The sequence below is a fragment of the Callospermophilus lateralis genome, chromosome 3 (genome assembly GCF_048772815.1).
Source record: "Callospermophilus lateralis isolate mCalLat2 chromosome 3, mCalLat2.hap1, whole genome shotgun sequence".
NCBI classification, from domain to species: Eukaryota; Metazoa; Chordata; class Mammalia; order Rodentia; family Sciuridae; genus Callospermophilus; species Callospermophilus lateralis.
Genome location: NC_135307.1, coordinates 131,741,912 through 131,761,540, shown reverse-complemented (window position 1 = coordinate 131,761,540; position 19,629 = coordinate 131,741,912). Strand labels below are relative to the sequence as shown.

Here is a 19,629-nt window from a genome sequence, read left to right as displayed (position 1 = left end):
AGCTGAGCCAATCCCCCAGCCCCATACATGTACTTTGGATAATGATGTCCATCACATTTCACCATCCTTGCTAACCCCCTGCCTCCTCCCTTTCCCTCCCACCCCTCTGCCCTATCTAGAGTTCATCTATTTCTCCTGTGCTCCCCTGTGGGAGACCACACTCCCCAGCTGGGTGCTGAGGCGCTCAGTCACAGAAATGTGGCAGAGCTTTCCCTACCCTTCTTGGGTTCCAGGGATGATGTCTAGGGTGTGTCTTGCTACAGCCCCATGGGTGGAGCTATGCTCACCTGTTCCTTTTTGTAATATAACCTCTGTTTAGGGTAGAATCTTCCATGGAAGTGCCTTGGGTGTGTTCCCTTCTCTTACTGTGCCCTTGGGTGTGGACTACCCAGATGTCAGTCAACCTGCTTATAGCAGACATCATGAAGATAGACTCAGCCCCCTGAAACCTGACCCCTTGCCTTATTTGAATAGCTTCTATTCAAATATTCGCGTGCGTGTGTGTGTGTGTGCGCGCGCGCGAGCTCTCTCTCTTTCTCTCTCTCTCTTCCTGCCAACCTTTAAGTTCAGAGGAGCCATCACAGCGACCCCAAAGAAAAAGGTATTTGTGTCTCTTGTGTGGTTATTTTGCGCAGCCCAGTTAGCCCGGTTTACCGGAGTGACCCCTGAGCCTTTTAGTCGCGAGAACAGAAACCTGGCACTCCCCCTCCCTACCCCACTATGAATCAGCCTCCTTATATCAAAGAAAACATTCAGCATTTTGTTTTTTTGGGATTGGCTAGCTTCACTTAGCATTATCTTCTCCAACACCATCCATTTACCTGCAAATGCCATGATTTTATTCTCTTTTATTGCTGAGTAAAATTCCATTGTGTACATATGCCACATTTTTTTTTTTTTATCCATTCATCCACTGAAGGACATCTAGGTTGGCTCCACAGTTTAGCTATTGTGAATTGTGCTGCTATAAACATTGATGTGGCTGTGTCCCTGTAATATGCTGTTTTTAAGTTCTTTGGGTATAGACTGAGGAGAGGGATAGCTGGGTCAAAGGGTGGTTCGATTTCCAGGTTTCCAAGGAATCTCCATACTGCTTTCCATATTGGCTGCACCAATTTGCAGTCCCACCAGCAATGTATGAGTGTACCTTTTTCCCCACATCCTTGCCAACACTTATTGTTGTCTGTCTTCATAAGAGCTGCCATTCTGACTGGAGTGAGATGATATCTTAGAGTAATTTTGATTTGCATTTCTCTAATTTCTAGTGATGATGAGCATGTTTTCATATATTTGTTGATTGATTGTAGAGAAGTGTCTATTCAGGTCTTTGGCCCATTTGTTGATTGGGTTATTTGTTTTTTCAGTGTTTAGCTTTTTGAGTTCTTCATGTACCCTAGAGATTAGTGCTCTACCTGATGTGTGAGGGGTAAAAATTTGCTCCCAGGATGTAGGCTCTCTATTCACCTCAGAGATTGTTTCTTTTGCAGAGAAGAAACTTTTTAGTTTGAGTCCATCCCAGTTATTGATTCTTGGTTTTAATTCTTGTGCTATAAGAGTCTTATTAAGGAAGTTGGGGCCCACATGATGAAGATTAGGGCCTACTTTTTCTTCTATTAGACGCAGAGTCTCTGTTTTAATTCCTAGGCCCTTGATCCAAATTTCTTAAGTCATACAATTTGCCCAGATTGAATCAGGAAGATGTACACAATTTAAACAGACCAATATCAAGTGATAAATAGAAGATGCCATCAAAAGCTTACCAACCAAGAAAGCCCAGGACTGGATGGATACAGAGCCAAGCTCTACAAGACCTTTAAAGAAGAACTAATGCCAATACTCTTCAATTTATTTAAGGAAATAGAAAAAGAGGCAACACTTCCAAACTCATTCTATGAGGCCAATATCAACCCTGATCCCAAAACCAGGCAAAGACAAGACACATCAAAGAAATAAAACTTTAGACCAATATCTCTAATGAATATAGATGCAAAAATTCTCAATAAAATTCTGGCAAATCAAATACAAAAACATATCAAAAAGATAGTGCACCATGATCAAGTGGGATTCATCCCAGGGATGCAAGGTTGGTTCAACATACAGAAATGAATAAATGTAACTCATCACATCAATAGACTCAAAGATAAGAATCATATGATCATCTCAACAGATGCAGAAAAAATATTTGACAAAATACAGCACCTTTACATGTTCAAAACACTAGAAAAACTAGGGATAACAGGAGCATATCTCAACATCATAAAGGCTATCTACACTAAGTCTCAGACCAACATCATTCTAAATGGAGAAAAATTGAAGACATTCCCTCTAAAACTGGAACAAGACAGAGATGCCCTCTTTCACCACTTCTATTTAACACAGTTCTTGAGACACTGGCCAGGGCAATTAGACAGATAAAAGAAATTAAAGGGATATGTATAGGAAAAGAAGAACTTAAATCAGCACTATTTGATAATGATATGATTCTATACCTAGAAGACCTAAAAAGCTCCACCAGAAAACTTCTAGCAGTAATGAAACTAAAACTTCTAGAATTAATGAATTCAGAAAGTAGCAGGATATACAATCAACACCCATAAATCAAAGGAATTTCTGTGTATCAGTGACAAATCAAGATACTTTGGAATCAACTTAACAAAAGAGGGGAAAGATGTATACAATGAAAACTACAGAACTCTAAAGAAAGAAATCAAAGAAGACCTTAGAATATGGAAAGATCTACCTTGCTCTTGGATAGGCAGAATTAATATTATCAAAATGAACATACTACCAAAAGTACTATACAGATTTAATGCAATTCTGATCAAAATCCCAATGGCATTCCTCATAGAAATATTAAAAGCAATCATGAAATTCATCTGGAAAAATAAGAGATCCAGAATAACTAAAGCAATCCTTAGCAGGAAGAGTGAAACAGGTGGCATTACTATACCAGACCTTAAACTATACTGCAGAGCAATAGTAACAAAAACAGCGTGGTATTGGCACAAAAACAGACTGATAGACCAATGGTACAAAATAGAGGACACAGAGACTAACCCACAAAATTACAATTATTTTATATTAGACAAAGGTGCCAAAAACATGCATCGGAGAAAAGATAGCCTCTTCAACAAATGGTGTTGGGAAAACTGGAAGTTCATATAAAACAAAATGAAATTAAACCCCTATCTCTCACCATGTGAAGAATGCCTTTGATGGACTAATTAGTAAAGAAGATACACAATGTCTCGGTTTGATGATATATCAACAGAAACTTCCAAAGCTGAAAAATTAAAGAATAAAGAATGAAGCAAACCAATCAAAAACAACAACCATAAAAACAAATAGAGGGGCTGGGTTGTGGCTCAGTGGCAGAGTGCTCGCCTAGCATGTGCGAGGTCCTGGGTTCGATCCTCAGCACCACATAAAGTAAATAAATAAATAAATAAATAAAGGTATTTTGTCCAACTACAACTAAAAAAAATATTAAAAATAGAACAGGAGGCTGGGGTTGTGGCTTAGCAGTAGAGCATTCACCTAGCACATGTGAGGCACTGGGTTTGATCCTCAGCACCACATATAAACAAATAAAATAAAGGTATTGTGTAAAAAAAATAGAGGATGGAGAGAGTAGGAGAGAGAGGAGGGTGGGGAAATATTGGTAAAAGGGCACTAAATTGTAGTTAGATGGGTAAAAAGTTCTATTGTGTTATTGTGCAATGGTGTGATTATAGATAGCAATTGTGTACTTTATATTTCAAAAATCTAAAATAAGGGGCTGGGATTGTGGCTCAGTAGTAGAGTGCTCGCCTAGCAAGCACAAGGCACTGGGTTTGAGCCTCAGCACCACATAAATGTAAAATAAGGATACTGTGTCGATCTAAAACTTAAGAATAAATATTTTTTTAAAAATCTAAAAGGATTTTGAATTTTTTTCCATAAAGAATTGATAAATATTTGAGTAGATATATATGTTTAACTCAGTTATAAAATGTGTACATGTATTTAAACATCACAATACTCCATTGATATGTACAATTTTTATGTACAAAAGATACAATCTATATACAGAGAAAAAAAGGAACAGGAGAAATTATTCATACAATAATGACTTGATGATTTCCTCTAAATTAATGTCAAATGCCAGACTATGGTTCTAGGAAGCTCAGAGAACACTAAACAGGATAAACGCCAAAGGAAACAAACCTGTAATTAGGCATATCATTTTCAAACAACAGAAAAACAAAGTTAAAGAAAAAAAAATCCTGGGCTGGGGTTGTGGCTCAGCGGTAGAGTGCTTGCCTAGCATGCTTGAGGCCTTTGGTTCCACACTCAGCATCACATAAAAATAAATAAATAAAAATAAAGGTATTAAACAACAACAACAACAAACTAAAAAAAAAAAAAATCCTGAGGGAAGCCATAGGGGGGAAAACACCTTAACTATACTTGAGCTAGGCGTGGTGGCACATGCCTATAATCCCAGCTAGCTGGTTGAGGCAGAAGGATTCCAGTGAGACAATGTCTCAAAATAAAAATAATAAAAAGGGGGGCGGGGGCATGGCTTGGTGGTAGAGCAGCTGCCTAGCATTTGTGCACCCTGAGTTCAATGCCTGGTTCTGGAAAAAAGACTGGAGAGAGAGGGAGTGGGGAGAGAAGTGGGAAGGAGAGAGAGAGAGAGAGAGAGAGAGAGAGAGAGAGAGAGAGAGAGATTGAGAGATGTTGACTGACTGAAAGTGTTGAGGAGGGAAAAAGAAAAAAACCCAAATCAATCTGGAAATCTGTATCCTGTGAAATTATCCCTCAGTAATACAGCTGTAATAAAGACTTTCTCAGACACACAAAATTGATGGAATTCGTTGGAATAAAATGACAAAATGTTAAAAGAAGTTTTTCAGGAAGAAAGAAAATAATATAAGTCTGAAACTCGGATCTCTTAAAGCACAACAAAGAAGGACTAAGTAAACATTTAAAACTTTTTCTTTTTTTCCCCCCCCATTGTTAAAAAATTTTAACATCGGATTTTCGATCTCAGCATTCAGTTGCTGCGGTTGGTGGGCAGTAAATGAGGCAAGATGCTTCGGAATCAGATTGCCCAAAGGACCATTAGCACTGCTTCACACATTTTGAAAATAATGTTCCAAAGAAACAAAAGCTGTTTCAGGACGATAATGGAATTCCAGCGCATCTAAAGGGTGGAGCAGCTGATGCCCTGCTGTATAGAGCCACCATGATTCTTACAGTTGGTGGAACAGGTTATGCCATGTATCAGTTGGCCATGGCTTCATTTCCCAAGAAGCAAGATTGACTGCTGACATCTCAGTAATCATTCGGTTCATTTTAATTCAGTTCTCTGTGGATCAGTAGTCTGATAAATAACTGAGCTCTTCTTTGGGGATCAGTATTTATTGACTTGTACTAACTGGCACCAATAAAGCAATCTTTACCCTGAAAAAAAATTTAAATTTAATTTAAATTAAATTTAATCTAAAATGGGATTATGTTTTTACAAGATCTTAGAACACAAAGACTGATTTTTTGTTGTTGTTTTTTAATATTTATGTTTTAGTTGTAATTGGACACAATACCTTTATTTTATTTATTTATTTTTATGTGGTGCTGAGGATCAAACCCAGGGCCTCGCACCTGCTAGGTGAGTGTTCTACTTCTGAGCCACAACCTCAGCCCACAAAGATTGATTTTTTAAAAAATGGTTTCTTTTCATCACTGAAACTCAGATATTAACACACACACACACACACACACACACACACACCAAAAAAAAAAATCTTAGGAATTTTTTTTAAACAGCATGTTTTTCTTTTCCATTTCAATACATCTATGGTTGACAAACATGCAAAATAAATAATTTTCCAATCAAAGACCTTTAGTAAAAATATGCAAATTAAAAATGAAGTATTTGAGTGGCTGGGGTTGTGGCTCAGTGGTAGAGCATTCACCTCAAATGTGTGAGGCACTGGGTTCAATTCTCAGCACCACATATAAATAAAGAACAAAGGTCCATCAACAACTAAAATGAATCAATAAATAAAAAAAAATGAAGTACTTTGATTTACTTATTGGCCATGAAATCCAGCAAGAAACTTCCCTTTGTCCCTCCCCTCAAAATAGCTGCCACTAATTCCTTTCTAGAGGATTGATGGCATTAATCATACCTTAGCTCTCCCTTGTCAGCATCCATATATCCCTGGTTCAGCCTATGAAAATTAATGTTGTAGTTCTAGTTATTAAAAATGCCCCACCATCTTCTTCACCATGTTATACCTTGACAAGGAACCTATCAACCATGCCCAATTTGGGCAGTGACCCAGGAGAAACATAATGGCATGACTGAAGAATTAACTATATACATTCTGGGTCTACCACTTAAAGAGGATATTAATGGAAATGTAAAATTTTAGGAGGCATTCTTTTTCTCTCCTGTCCAAGTTACCAGCATGTATTGTACCAGAAAGTAAAGAATAGAGGAAGATGACAAGAGCCATATACATGAAACCTCCCTATAGCTAAAAGCACACTAAATGAAATCCAAACTATAGTGGGCCAAAGAACTGATTCTCGGTGAGGAAGAGAATCATAAATTAGGGAACAATTTCAATGCATTGAAGGTTCAGCAATTTGCACTAGCATTATTAAAATTTCCATCTTTTCTAAGGGCTGTGCATGTGCTTCATTGTTGAATTTGGTACCAGCTGTTAAGAAATAGCCAAATAGATTATCTGCCACCCAACATCCACCTGCCAAGCACCCACCATTTGCCTGCAGACCACCCACAGACTGCCCACTGCCCATTGTTGCCTGGAAATCCATTGTCAGAAACCTGCAGGTTTGGTTACACATGGCCACTGCCATCTTGGGACACCAGCCAGGGCCTGAGAATCCAGGGTCAAGGGGCCTGCAGGTTTGTCACTGCCACTGCTGCCATCTTGGGGCATGACTGCCTCAGTCTGAGTACCCCAGCCAGGGCCTGGAGATATATTGTTGGGGTATTTGCAGGTCTGGTTGCACCTGAGGTCCTCCTGCTGGGTGTGCTAGTGGCTGCCATCTCGCTGCCTCTTTGCAGAGTTGCTCCTTTGTGTGAGCACATCCCTGGTGGTCTCTCTGCAAGTTAGAATGCCATTGATATCTTGGGACTGCAGCAAGATGAATCCTGGAGAATCTGAAGCCCGGGTCCATCAGATTGCAGCTGAGACTGTGTGGGCCAGTCTGGGCCTGGCAAGCCTGTGGAAAGCTGGAGACTGGGGGTAGTTTGGGGGTGGTGTGGGGTGGGGGAGTACAGGTTGGAGAAAATCAGGCTCTCTCCAGCTTAATGAGTCCTAAAGTACACAGGGACAGAAGAGGCCGGCTACAATGGGTGGAAAGACTAGAAGAGGGCATGAGAGCATCTTGCTATCGGCTCACCCAGCCAACTGGAAAATCCAGACAACCTCACCTATTGGCAGAGAAGGGAAACCGAGTGGTGAAGGTGCTCCCCATCCCATTGTCTTGACAAGGTCACAGTGAGGATAAGTGCTGGGAAAACTGCACTGGTGGGAAAACAAAACTTTTTTATGTAATTGGGACTTTTTATTTTCATGCTCATATTCCTGACAGGAAGCATTTTGGCATTAGTGCCAAACCAAATTAAATTTCAGATAGCTAGAATATAACAAGTAATTCATGCCTTGAAGGCTATTCTACTACTTCTCAGCATATAGAGGACAAAATAGAAGGCTGTTCTACTATCTCAGCACATTGAGGACAAAACTGATAATGAAAAACAATCATTCTCCAAAAGGTCATGAGAACTTTAGGCACCACATTGATTATATCAACTAAGAGCCCAAGCCCATATTTCTGGCCTCTTAGAAAGCCTAATTATTATGCTTATTGCACAAAGCCCACCATATGTAGTTTATTTTGATTAAGGTTAAGTTATGATATACACTTAGGAAAGTTAAGGCAAATAAAGATACATTCTGCCCCCCGCCTTTTCTATAAATCCTCTTTTACCTCACATAGGTACTTATGATGAGCATAGTTAATATTGGTGGTAAATGTTCAGAACTTGCCTTTCAGTGAGAGAGATTACAAAGATATAAGAACTTGTGTACCTTGACTAAGAAACAAAAAAACTCTTTAAGAAAGCAGCTCAACCAGTTTTATGAGAGTAAATGTAGGAACTAATTAAAGTAGCTTTATAAGATACATTTTTTAGAATAATATTAGAAATATCATTTTATTTAGATTCTTAAGTTTAGAATTCTTTTTTTATATATTCTTTTTTATAGTTGGATACAATACTTTTCATTTTATTTATTTATATTTATGTGGTGCTGAGGATTGAATTCAGAGCCTTGCCCGTTCCAGGCGAGTGCTCTACCGCTGAGCTACAACCCCAGCTCCAAGTTTAGAATTCTTAAGTTTTTAGCCGTATGGGTCCTTAAGGTGCTTTAAGAATAGTTTATAGACTTTAGTATATATTAAGTATAAGATTTAAGGGGACTTCTTTAGATGGGGATCTTAATACAGATGTACTTTAAACTTAAAGGTTAATGATAGGTTGGGCGACTTAGAGCCTGGTTATGTAGTTTGGCATCTGTTTATAACAAAATAGTACATCTTGGGAAAATCTGAAAAATGTAAATGAGTGATACATTTTATTAATGGTTTTGTACCCATAATAAGTGATAAGGAAATGTCACATCCTAGAAAAATGCAAATTGATGACACATTTTTCTATACCCATAATGATTGTTAAGAAAATGTCACATCTTGGCAAAATCTAGAAATTGTAAAATCATTGATGTATTCTGAATCCATAATGATGAGAAAAATTGCAAAATAAAAGATGACCCAGAGAAAGCTGCATTAGAGCATTCTCTCTCTCTCTCTCTCTCTCTCAGATTGCTCCAATGGAATGACTCCTTGTCTCTTCCTTTGTGCTAATGCCACTCATCCTTCAGTATGCCCTGGACCCTGCTGTGGCAGGACCCCGGCAGCAGAGAAAATTTTTGAAAGCCAAAGAAAGCAATCAGTCAATTTTTCATAGAGACTCCTTCCCCCTATCCCTCTCACATCTCTACCATCTTAAAATCCAAATATTTTGCATGCATTAATTTATTAAGGAGTGGGATGTCTGAATAGTATATTACAGTTTGGCTGTGAACTCTTATGTTTTTACTTTAAAAAATTTTTAACTCACTTATGTGTCTCCCTAGATTCTCTTTCTTTCTCACTTCTCTCAAGCTAACAGTCAACCTCTATTAATTCCTCCTTCATTCTTATAATTTTTTACTTCTATCTTCTCTCCTTCTCCCTCTTAAACATCACATCCTATGCTACCTCTGTCCTCTCTTTGTTCATCACTTGAAATGGTAAACCCTTTTAGCAAACTTACTGTTTTCATTACATAATTGAACACATCATTTCTGTTTATTGTGATAAAACTGCAGACACCTTAATAGAAGGTATTTGGTTTAAAGTTGTATATTATTTACACTGGGTGCTATTAATATTGGTCTCCCCCTTAAAGGTGAGGTATTGGAAGCCTTCAGGGACACTATAAGACTACAGGGTACAAGCTGGGGTTGTAGCTCAGTGGTAGAGCGCTTGCCTGGCACGTGCGAGGCCCTGGGTTCAATCCTCAGCACCACATAAAAATAAAAAAATGAAGGTATTGTGTCCAACTACAACTGAAAAATAAGTTAAAAAAAAAAGACTACAGGGTAGAAATTGTACTGCCTCAGATCCAAACCTCTAGATGGGAAGACACACAAACAATATGAAAAAAACAAGGGAACAAAGTGCCTCAAACAAACCAAGATGTTCCAACAATAAAATCCATAGACAACACAGTAGAGGAAATGTTAGAGGAGTTTAGAATATACATAGTTAAATTAATTTGTGAAGTAAAGGATAGTACAAGGAGTGAAATCAAAGCGAAAATACAGGAAGTGAAAGATAACTTCAATAAAGAGAGATTGTGGAAAAAAACAAGCAGAAATCCTCGAAATAAAGGAATCACTAAACCAAATTATAAATTCAATAGAAAGCATCACCAACAGTCTAGACCACTTGGAAGACAGATCCTCAGGCAATGAAGACAAAATATATACTCTTGAAAATAAAGTTGACCATACAGAAAAGACAGTAAAAAATCATGAACAGAAATTTCAAGAAATATGGGATAACATGAAAAGACCAAATGTAAGATTTGTTGGAATAGTCAATATAGAGATGCAAACCAAAGGAATGCACAATCTTTTCAGTGACATAATAACAGAAAAATCCCCAAATCTAAAGATTAAAATGAAGGGACTGGGGCTGGGGCTCAGTGGTAGCACACTTTCCTGGCATGTTTGAGGAACTGGGTTTGAGTCTCAGCACCACATATAAATAAATAAAATAAAGGTCTATCACCAACTAAAAAAATATTTTTTTAAAAAAGATTGAAATGGAAAATCAACTAAAAGAGGCTGATAGGACCCCAAATGTACAAAATTAGAGACCCACACCAAGAAACATTACAATGAGAATGACTAACATACAAAATAAGGATATAATTTTAAAGGCTGAGAGAGAAAAAAATCAAATTACAAATGGGGAAACCAATTCAGATCTCAGCTGATTTCTCAATGCAGACTCTCAATGCCAGGAGGTCCTAGAATAACATATACCAAGCTCTAAAAGAAAATGGACGCCAACTGAAAATTTAATATACAGCAAAATAAAGTTCAGATTTGAAGATGAAATAAAAACATTTCATAATAAATAAAAATTAAAAGAATTTAAAACCAGAAAGTCTGCACTAAAGAACATTCTCAGCAAAATATTCCATGAGGAGGAAATGAAAAAAAAATAAGCAAAGGGAGGAACTACACTAAAGGAAAAGTCAATCAAAGGAGAAACTAAGTCAAGTTAAAAGCCAAAACTAAACCAAAAATAACCAGAAATACAAATCGTATCTCCATAATAACTCTGAATGTTTATGGCCTAAACTCATCAATCAAAAGACATAGACTAGCAGATTGTATTTTTTAAAAAAAGACCCAACAATATGCTGTCTTCAAGGGACTCGCCACTTAGGAAAAGACACCCACAGACTGAAGGTAAAAGAATGGGAAAAAACATATCACTCACATGGACTGTATAAACAAGCAGGGGTTTCCATATTCATATCAGATAAAGTGGACTTCAAGCCAAAGTTAGTCAGAAGGACATTTCATATTGCTTAATGAAATCATAAATTAACAAGGCATAACAATTATAAATATATGTGCCCCAAACAATGGAGCATTTACCTACATCAAACAAATCCTTCTCAATTTCAAAAATCAAATAGACCATAACACAATAATACTGGGTGACTTTAATATTCACCATTGGATACATCTTCCAAACAAAAACTAAACAAAAAAACTGTAGAATTAAATATTACAATCAATAATTTAGACTTGATGGACATATAAAAGAGAATTTCATCCATCATTGAGCAAATACACTTTTTTCTCTATTTTCTCTAAAATAGACCATATGGCACAAAGTAACTCTTAGCAAATTAAAAAAATAGAAATACAACCCTGCATTCTATCAGATCATAATGAAATAAAACTATAAATCAACGATAAAATAAAAAATAGAAGCTACTCCAACACCTGGAGATTAAGTAACATGCTATTGAATGACAAATGAAGAGCAGAAGACATTAGCGAGGAAATAAAAAAAAAATACTTAGAGGTATGTGAGAACACTGATACAACATATCAAAATCTATAAGGCACTATGAAGGCAGTGCTAAGAGAAAAGTTCAAAGCATTGAGCTCATTCATCAAAATAATAAAAAGCCAACAAATAAAATGACTTGACATTACATCTCAAAGTCCTAGGGGAAAAAAAAGAACAAATCAACACCAAAAGCAATAGAAGACAGGAAAGAATTAAAATGAGAGCTGAAATCAATGAAATTGAAACAAAAGAAACAATTCAAAAAGTTGACAAACTAAAAATTGGTTCTTTGAAAAATAAATTAGATTGATAAACACTTAGCTACACTAGCAAAGAGAGAGAAAACTCAAATTACTAAAATCCATGATGAAAAAGGAAATAAAGGAATCACTAAACCAAATTATAAATTCAATAGAAAGCATCACCAACAATCTAGACCACTTGGAAGACAGAACCTCAGGCAATGAAGACAAAATATATACTCTTGAAAATAAAGTTGACCATACAGAAAAGATGGTAAAAAATCATGAACAGAAATTTCAAGAAATATGGGATAACATGTCTGTCAAGACAGACACTACTGAAATACAGAAGATAATTAGAAACTATTTTGAAAACTTATACTTCAATAAAATAGAAAATCTCAAAGACATTGACAAATTTCTAGAAATGTATGAACGGTCCAGACTAAATCAAGAGGACATACACAATTTAAAAAGATCAATTTCTTTCTTTTTTTTTAAAGAGAGAGAGAGAATTTGTAATATTTATTTTTTAGTTTTCGGCAGACACAACATCCTTGTTTGTATGTGGTGCTGAGGATCAAACCTGGGCCGCATGCATGCCAGGCGAGCGTGCTACCGCTTGAGCCACATCCCCAGCCCCTAAAAAGATCAATTTCAATCAATGAAATAGAAGATGCTATCAAAATCCTTCCAACCAAGAAAAACCCTGGAACAGACAGACTCTCAGCTGGGTTCTACAAGACCTTCAGAGAATTAACACAAAACTTCTCAAATTATACCATGAAATAGAAAAGGAAGGAACCCTTCCGAACTCATTCTACCAGGCTAATATCACCCTGATATCAAACCAGACAAATACACATCAAGGAAAGAAAACTTCAGACCAATATCTCTGATGAACAAACATGAGAAAATTCTCAATAAAATTCTGGCAAATTAAAAAACATATTAAAAAGATAATGCACCATGATCAAGTGGTGTTCATCCCAGGGATGCAAGGTTAGTTCAACATATGGAAATCAATAAACATAATTCATCACATCAATAGACTTAAAGATGAGAATCATATGCTCATCTCAGTAGATGCAGAAAAATCATTTGACAAAATAGAGCACCTCTTAATACTTGGGAATCAACCTAACAAAAGAGGTGAAAGACTTCTACAATGAAAACTACAGAGAACTAAAGAAAAAAATTGAAGAAGGCCTTAAAATATGGAAAGATCTCACATGCTCTTGGATAGATAGAATTAATATCGACAAAATGGCTGTACATGTTTCTGCTTCTTCTATTTCTATGAAGAACATAGAAAAAAGTAATGAAATTCATTTAGAAAATTCAGAATAGCTAAAGAAATCCTTAGCAAGGAAAGTGAAGTGAGATGAATCATAATACCAGTCCTTGAATTATACTACAGAGCTATGGTAACAAAAACAGCATGGTATTGGCACCAAAACAGACATGTAGACCAATGGTACAGAATAGAAGATACAGAGAAAAGCCCACATAAATACATTTATCTCATATTAGATAAAGGCACCAAAAAACACATTGGAGAAAAATAGCCTCTTCAACAAATGGTGATGGGAAAACTGGAAATCCATATGTAGCAAAATGAAATTAAATGTCTATCTTACATCCTGCACAAAAATCAACTCAAGTAGATCAAAGACTTAGGCACTAGAATGGAGACATTGTGCCTAATAGAGGAAAAAGTAGGACAAAATCTCCACCATGTCAGCTTAGAAACTGACTTCCTTAATCAGACTCCTAAAGTGCAAGAAGTGAAATAAAAAATCAATAAATGGGACAGATTCAAACTAAAAAGCTTCTTCTCAAGAAAGGAAAGAATCAATAACATGAAGAAAGAGCCTACAGAACAGGAGAAAATCTTTACACTATCTCAGAGCACAAATCTCCAGGATATATAGAACTCAAAAACAAACAAACAAAAAAAAAAAAACAAATAACCCAGTCAACAAATGGGCTAAGGAACTGAACAGAAGAAACATAATCGATCAACAAACATATGAAAAAATGTTCATCAATCTCTATCAATTAGAGAAATGCAAATCAAAACTACTCTAATATTTCATCTCACTTCAGTCAGAATGGCAATTATCAAGAATATAAGCAACAACAAGTGTTGCCAAGGATGCCAGGAAAAAGGTACACTCATACATTGCTGTGGGGCAGCAAATTGGTGCAACTACTCTGGAAAGCAGTATGGAGATTCCTCAGAAAACTTGGAATGGAACCACCCAGTTATCAATGCTCTTCAACAGATGAATGGATAAAGAAAATGTGGTACATATGTACAGTGAAATATTACTCAGCCTTAAATAAGAATGAGATTATGGCATTGCAGGTAAATGGATGGAGCTGGAGAATATCAAGCTAAGCAAAATAAGCCAAACCAAATAAACCAAAGGCCAAATGTTTTCTCTAATAAGTGGATGCTAATCCCTAATGGGAGTGGTTGGATAGGGAAGAATGAAGGAACTTTCAATTGTGCAGAGGGGAGTGAGGGGAGAAGAGGAGGTGTGGGGATGGGAAGGATGGTGGAATGAGACAAATATTACCCTGTATACATGTATGATGACATTATCACAGTGACTCTATACCATGTTCAGCAACAGGAAGGAGAAGTTGAGCTCCATGTTTGCACAATGTGTCAAAATGCATTCTACTGTCATGTATAACTAATTAGAACAAATATAAAAAATGAAAAGAAAAACAACCAAATAAAAGTAATAAAACTGATATATTTCCTTTTTACTATACCTACTTCCAAAGTTAAAAAGCATTTTTAATGTAAAACTTTTTCTTATTCTTAACTGATATATTAGAAAATAGTTTGTTAAAAATAATGGAACATGGGGCTGGGGTTGTGGCTCAATAGCAGAGTGCCAATGTGTGAGGCACTGGGTTCAATCCTCAGCACCATATAAAAATAAATAAATAAATAAATAAGGGTTTAAAAATAAAATAACAAAAAGTTATTTAAAAAATAGTGGAACACTATATCCAGTCATGTATTCTATATATATTACATATGTAAACTTAATTATATGCTCATATATAGGTAATATGAATGATAATAATGATACAAGAGATGAGAGGGAGATATTAGGGTTATTTAATTATCATAGGATATGCACATCTCCCATGAAATGGTATTATAGTGTTATGTGGGCTTGGATCAGCTGTGAATGTACACTGCAAACTCTAGAGCAACCTCTAAAAATATGTAAAAAAAAAAGTGATAAAAATGGAACATATAAAATACTCAGTTAAGACTATAAAAGGCACCAAGAGAATGAAAGGCAAATAAATAAATAACAAGGACAAAAAATCGAAAACTGGGGGCTGGGGCTGGGGCTCAGTGGTAGTGCACTTGCCTGTTGTGTGAGACATGGGTTCGATTCTCAGCACTACATATAAACAAAATAAAGGTCTATCACAACCAAAAAAATTTTTTAAATATTTATTTTTTAGTTGTAGTTGGATACAATACTTTTATTTTATTTACTTATTTTTATGTGGTGCTGAGGATCGAACCCAGGGCCTCGCACATGCTAGGTGAGCGTTCTACTGCTGAGCCACAACCCCAGCCTCCCTAAATTTTTTTTTAAATAGAAAACTGTAACAACCTGGTATATGTTAAAAAATTTGGTATATGTTAATCTAACTGCTTCAATAATCACTTTGTCAATGGTCTAAATGCAAAAATGAAAAGATAGAAACTGTCAGGGTGGATAAAAAAACAAGATCCAACTATATATTGTCTGAAAAAACCCCACTCTAAATGTAAGGACATGTATAGATTAAGAGTAAATTGGTAGAGAAATATATACTATGCTAACACTAATCAAAAGAAAGTGGAAATAGCTATATTTACTTAAAATGAAATAGCCATCAAAGAGAGGAAATTTATCACGAGTAAAAAGTAGCATTACATAATGATGAAGGGGTTATTTCTCCAGAAAGACATAATGATCCTACAGTATATGTACTTAAAAACAGAGCATCAAAATATATGAGGCAAAAACTGATAATACTTCAAAAGAAAATATAAGTCCACTGTCTTAACTGGGGACTACAATACCCTTCTATCAAAAATGGAGAGAAAAATCAGTAAGAACATAGTTGAATTCAATGACACCAACCATCCAGCAACTGGGTAAAAATGACATCTATAGACTACTTCTTTTTTTATTTATATATGACAGCAGAATGCATTACAATTCTTACTACACATATAGTGCACAATTTTTCATCTCTGGTTGTATATACAAAGTATATTCACACTAATTCGTGTCTTCATACATGATCTCCATCATGTGGGATTAGGCCCCAACTTCCTTAATAAGACTCCCGAGGCATAAGAATTAAAATCAAGAATCAATAAATGGGATGGACTTAAACTAAAACGTTTCTTCTCAGCAAAAGAAACAATCTGTGAGGTGAATAGAGAGCCTACATCTTGGGAGCAAATCTTTACCCCTCACACATCAGATAGAGTACTAATCTCTAGGGTATATAAAATACTCAAAACCTAAGCATCAAAAAAACAAATGTCCCAGTGAATAAATGGGCCAAGGACCTGAACAGACACTTCTCAGAAGATGATATACAATCAATCAACAAATACATGAAAAAATGTTCATCATCACTAGCAATTAGAGAAATGCAGATCAAAACTACTCAAAATCAAAATCAAAACTACTAGATTTCGTGACACTCCAGTCAGAATGGCAGCTATTATGAAGACAAACAACATTAAGTGTTGATGAGGATGTGGGGAAAAAGGTAGACTACCACTTTTAATAGCTTCAGAATATATGTTCCTCTTAAACTCAAATGGAAGAGTCACCAAGACAGACCACATAATGATAGTTGGATAATCCCCAAATACATAGATATTAAAAAACATACATCTAGGCTAGGGGTAGAGCTCAGTGATAGAGTACTTGCCTAGCATATATAAGGTGCTGAATTCAAACCCCAGCGCTGAAAATGGTTGGTTTTATTTAATTACTGAAAATGTTTTTTCTTTTAACAGTGGTGAGGATTGAACTGAGGATTTCCTGTCTGCTAAGTAAGCACTCAACCACTGAGCCTAAACATGACTGGGAAGGAACACCACCAATACCTACAATAAAATTTCCAATTAATACATGAGTCAAGAAAGAAATATCAAGAGAAAATTTAAAATATTTTAAACTAAATGAAAACAAAAGCTTATCAAAAGTTGTGGTATGCTGCCAAAGCAGTGATTAGAAGTAAATGTACAGCATTGAATATATATATATATATAGAGAGAGAGAGAGTATATATATATATATATATATATATATATATATACACATATAATATATATATATATATGAGAAAGAAAGATCTAAGATTAACCATCTTAGCTTCCACCTTAGAAAAACAGAAAAAGAAGAATAAATAAATTAAACACAAAATAAGCAGAAGATAATAAAAATTAGAGCATAAATCAAATCAATGAAATTGAAAACAGGAAATGGGAGGAAAACAGTGTTACCAAAAGTTGGTTCTTGGAGAAGATCAATAAAATCAATACACCTGCCTATTCAGGCTAACTGAGAAAAAATTAAAAGGCCACAAGTTTCTAATAATATAAATGAAAGATGGGAACATCCGTATGGATCCCATGCACATCAAAGAGGTAATAAAGGAATATTATGAATGTCTTTATGCTCATATATTTGATAATCAATATAAACCAATTTCTTGAAAGACACAATCTGCTAAAATTCACACAAGGAAAAAAACAATCTTAATAGAATTTTATTTATTAAAGAATTAAATCAATAATTGATAACTTTCCAAAACAGAAAGCACCAGGCCCAGATGGATTCAGTAGTAAATTTTTCCCAACATTAAGGAAGAAATCATAACAAATATTTACAAGATATTTCAGAAGACAAAAGCAGAGAGAATATTTCTTAACTTATTCTGGAAGACCAGTATCACCCCATACCAAAATCAGAAACATTACAAGAAAAGAAGAAATGACAGACCATTTATTGCTCATGAACACATACACAAAAAATCCTCAATAAAGTATTATCAAAATAAATCCAACAATGCAGAAAAAGAATTATACAACAAAATCAAGTGGGGTTTATCCCAAGTATGCAAGGATAGTTCAACATTCAAACATCAATTTAAGTAACTGATGGTATCAATGCACAAAACAGAAAAATCACCGTATCATATTGACAGATACAGAAAAAAACACTTGACAAAATCTAAAGCCCACTCATGATTTTTTAAAAATCTTAGTAAGCCTGGCATGGTGGTGCATGCCTCTAATCCTAGCACCCCAGGATGCTGTCAGGATAATCGCAAGTTCAAAGCTAGCTTCAGCAACTTAGTGATCCCTGTCTCTAAATAAAATATCTGGAAAGGGCTGGGATGTGCCTCAGTGGTTACACACCTCTGGATTAAATTCCCAGTACAAAAAAAAACACAACTCAGTAAACTAGTAATAAAGGGAAACTTCCTTAATTGATAGAGATTATCTCCCTAAACCCTATAGCTAACATCATACTTAAGGGTGATGAACCTGAAACTTTCTCATTAAGATCAGAAACAAGGCAAGGACGTCTTCTTTCATCATTACTTTCCAACATCATATGGAAGCCTAAGCTAATATAATAAGACAAGAAAAGGAAAAAAAATTATAGAGATTGAGAAGGAACAAGATGACATAATTATCCATGTAGAAAATCCAAAATATTCAACAACAATAAAAATTGTCCTGGAATTAATAAGTGATTATAACAAGGTAGCTAGATACAGGATTAATATTCAAAAGTCAAATTTTTTCCTATTTGACAGCAATGAAAAAGTAGAATTTGAAATTAAAAACACACTACCCAGGGCTGGGGTTGTGGCTCAGTGGTAGAGTGCTCACCTAGCACATGCAAGATGGGTTCGCTCCTCAGCATCACATAAAAATAAATAAAATAAAGTTATTGTGTCCAACTACTATATCTATATCAATCGATAGACAGATAGATATATCACAAAACAAAACACACTACCTGCTGTGGAGATGGAGTTTAGTAGTAGAGTGCTTAACCAGCATATATGAGACTCTAAATTCAATCCCCAGCACCACAAAAAGAAAGAAAGGCAGAAAGAAAAACACACCAGGTAGCATGGTGAACACCTGTAATCCCAGCTACTCAGGAGGACTGCAAGTTTGAGGTTAGTTTCAGCAACTAAGCAAGACCCTGTCTCAAATAAAAGGTTAAAAATGGTTAGGGATATAGCTCAGGGATAGAGCATCCCTGGGTTCTATCCCCAATACTGGGGCAGGGGAAGCTATTTACACTAGCACCCCCCCCAAAAGAAATCTAACAAAATATGCGTAAGATTATATGAGGAAAACTGCAAAATGCTGATGAAAGAAATCAAAGAGCTAAATAAATGGAGAGGTGTCCCAAGTTCATGGATAGGAAAGACTCAATATTGTCAATATATCAACTTCTTCTCAGCTTAATCTATAGATTCAATGCAATCTCAATCAAAATTCCAGCAGGTGCTGCGTGTGATGGCACACTCCTGTAATCCCAGCAGCATGAGAGGCTGAGGCAGGAGTATTGCAAGTTCAAAG

At 35.8% G+C, this 19,629-nt stretch overlaps 1 protein-coding gene and 1 pseudogene across 1 annotated transcript in view; one reads left to right on the top strand and one right to left on the bottom strand.

Annotated features, from left to right (window-relative positions):
- The window catches only part of LOC143394213 (uncharacterized), a 71,663-nt gene that overhangs the window by 45,459 nt on the left and 6,575 nt on the right, over window positions 1-19,629 (bottom strand). The window lies entirely within an intron of this gene.
- Window positions 5,076-5,308, top strand: LOC143394212 (cytochrome c oxidase subunit 7A2, mitochondrial pseudogene; annotated as a pseudogene).